Raw genomic sequence first — 3,590 nt, forward strand, 5'->3', positions numbered from 1 at the left:
GATGAAGGCCATGAACCAATGTAACAATATAGAAGAGTTTGCCACGTTTCCAAGATCAACGCGAGCAAGAACCAGCAGGACGACAGTAAAATGTTTATTAGAGGCTTGAGCTGGGGTACAAACAAGAAAGATCTGACTGAGTACTTGTCTTGATTTCGGGAAGTTGTAGACTGCACAATTAAAACAGACCCAGTCACAGAGAGATCAAGAGGATTTGGATTTGTACTTTTCAAAGTTGCTGCTAGTGTTGATAAGGTTTTGGAATTAAAAGAATACAAACTGGATGGCAAACTGGGAGACCCTAAAAGGGCCAAAGCTTTGAAAGGGAAAGAACCTCCTAAAAAGGTGTTTGTGGGAAGATTGAGCCCAGATACTTCTGAAGAACAGATTAAAGAATATTTTGGAGCTTTTGGAGAGATAGAAAATATTGAACTTCCCATGGATACAAAAACACATGAAAGGAGAAAATTTTGTTTCATCACATACACAGATGAAGAGCCACTCAAGAAATTGTTACAAAGTAGATACCATCAAATTGGTTCCAGAAAGTGTGAAATTAAAGTTGCACGCCCAAAGAGTTATTTTGGCAGCAGCAGCAACAACAAAGAGGAAAAGGTGCTGCAGCTGGTGGACAATGTGGTGCTAGGAGTGGGGATCGAGATCAGGACCAAAACCGGAACCAAGGATTCAATAACTTTTATGATCACGGATATGGAAATTACAATAGTGCCCAGGATGGTGACCCAAACTATAGTGGCTATGGCGGATATGATTCTACTGAGTACAGCTATGGGATCTATGGGTATGGACAGGGATATGCAGACCACAGTGGTCAACAGATCACTTATGGCAAGGCATCCCCAGGAGGTGGCAATCAACAAAACAATTACCAGTCATAGTAAAGAGGAAGACATTGGAGGAAACAGGAGAGGCTAAAGAAATCTTCCAGGACTTCACTGAAGAGTGGCCTTCTGTTGCTCTAATGATTATTTTGTAAAAGACTTTCTAGTGTACAAGACACACTGTCCAACTGTATACAGCTGCCAATTACTTTTCTTTGTTTTTACTTTGTCCTTTGTTATGTGTTATGACTGTGGATTTGTGTTCATACAAATTTTATTTGTATGATTTCTCATGTTAAACCCCAAATAAATATTTCCTAATGTGAAAAAAGATTAGATTAACACCAATTAGAAGATGCAGACACATCTACAAACATACTCAGCCTCCTTATCATTGAAAAAGGGGTCAAATATGTTCACTGTAAGAAATACAGGTCTTTAATAAATGATGCTGGAAAAACTGGCTTTACATATGCTGAAGACTCAAACTGGATCTGTGTCTATGACCGTGCACTAAACTAAAGTCCAAATGGGTCAAAGTTATAAATTTCAATGCAGAAACTCAATGTACTGAAAAAGAAATTAAGTAGAAATCTTGAAAACATAGGTTTAGGCAGAGTTCATGAACAAAAATCAAAGTGCACATAAAATACTTTGAAGAATAAACAACCGGAATCTATGTGCCAGCCCAATAGCTCAGCAGACTGAAGCACCTGATTTGGCAGAGGGCAGCAGCTAAGGTTAGATCCCCAGCCTGCCAGGTGGGTCCCACCCGGAGGGCATGCTGAAATAGAGGTGGAGACTGGGCATGGTGGCATATGCCTGTAATGCCAGCACTTGGGAGGCTGAAAATAAAAGAACCACTACAAGTCTGATCTACATAGTGAGACCCTGTAGACCCTGTAAACCCTGTCCTAAATACAGAAAAAAAAATTTTTTTGAAGTTGTTTTGCACATCAAATGAAATCTCCAACAGAGTGAAAAGACAACACACAGAATGGGAAAATATTTATTCAGTTGCCCCCCCAACAAAAGGACTTACTTCTATAATACACGAAGGATTTAAAAAATCAAACCCCCAAAACCCAGTACAAAAAATGGGCATCTGAGATGAATACACTCTTTTCAGATGACAAAATGCAAATGGCAAATAAATATATGATAAATGTTCAACATCTTCAGTCATGCAACAGACGCAAATTAAAACAACACTGAGATTCCATCTCAACCCAGAATGAATGGCTGCCATCAAGAAATCAACCACTGATTTGATTCCCCAGCATGCTGAGCCAACCCCGCCCTTGGGGACTTGCTGAGATGGCCCTTGAGACAGGGCATGGTGGTGCTCGCCTGTAGTCCTAGCACTTGGGAGGCTGAAAGCACGAGGATCACTACGAGTCTGATCTACATAGTGAGACCCTGTAGACACTGTAGACCTTATACTAACTATATAAAGAGAAGGAAAAAACAAAAACAAACAAACAAACAAAAAAAGGAATGGAGATCTGTCCACACATTATCGACCCGAAGAATCCAGCTGAATGTGTGGAACCTACAGCAATGTCTCATGCAGGTCTGTATCAAGGATCTGCACTGGAAAGATCCAGTAGTCAGTGTTGGAAGCCAGAAAGTCTGCACCGGTGGAATGAAGGATCTATACCAGAAGGAGAGGGCCTGCACTGAATCCAGGAAATGATGCGCAAAGGAAGAACCAGAGCTCCCCCAAAGAGAACAACAGTAGCATCCTCCATGATAGTGAGAACCTGAGATCCTCCGATGATGACAACAGCTAAGTTCATTTCAGGAAATCAAGTGTGTTAAGATTCTCCAGTTGAATCAATAACACATCATCTCACGGTATACTGCTAGAAGCAATCCTCCAGTGGATCTTCCCCACACAGCACCTTCCTAATTCCATTCAGTTGGGTGTTACAAGTTGACCATTGGCTAATCAACCACAGTACACTTCTAGTAAGCTTCATAACCAGACATATTTCCTTAAGCCACAGTCTCTACTCTCTACTGGCAAATTTGTGAAAAATTAACATGTCATAGTCTATTCAGATTTCCATTATTTTAACAATTACATGTATACAATTTTTATTGCACTTCCTTCTGCAGCAAAAGCAAAGTATTCAGAGTGATCAAAATTCAAAGCTAAAACCCTAATAGTTTAGCCAATTAACTTGATTACAAAGATATATCTAAAAACTACATTAGAATCATTGAAGGAACTATTATAATCACAATCCTTGCTTCCCATGAACTTAACAACAGGGCATAGCAACACTAAGAAACATTTCAAATATCCTCTTCCCTTCTGATAGGGTTTTAGATCATTTTCTTAAATTGCCCTGTTCCTTCACAGTCACATTCTCCTCCATTTCATCCGTACAATCTACAATTCCTCTAGAGCCTTCCCTCTGGCCAAATGCAAATCACCCTACTGACTCTCCACATTTATTTTCCAACATAGATCTTGCCAAACGCTCTCAACAGTAACCATTCCAATGGTAGACTGCAATGAAATTTCCCTGACGCTCAGGAAATATCCCTAAACACAATCCAAATGCAGAAGCACCTTCTTGTCAATGCACAACATACACTACCTTGGATCCAGCAGCTACACAATCCTTTTCAATAGAAGCATGCTGAGTCTCACCTTAACTGGCAGCACTTCCACCACCACTCTGATTTTCCAGGCTCTGACAAGAGTCTCCCATGTATTTCATACACATGGTGGCTGCT

The 3,590-nt window shown here is 40.3% G+C and overlaps 1 pseudogene; it reads left to right on the forward strand.

Annotated features, from left to right (window-relative positions):
• Position 1: 1 nt before the first annotated feature.
• On the forward strand, positions 2 to 899 carry LOC101578010 (annotated as a pseudogene).
• The last annotated feature ends 2,691 nt before the right edge of the window (positions 900 to 3,590 follow it).

The sequence above is a fragment of the Octodon degus genome, unplaced genomic scaffold (assembly GCF_000260255.1).
Source record: "Octodon degus isolate 3935 unplaced genomic scaffold, OctDeg1.0 scaffold00085, whole genome shotgun sequence".
NCBI classification, from domain to species: domain Eukaryota; kingdom Metazoa; phylum Chordata; class Mammalia; order Rodentia; family Octodontidae; genus Octodon; species Octodon degus.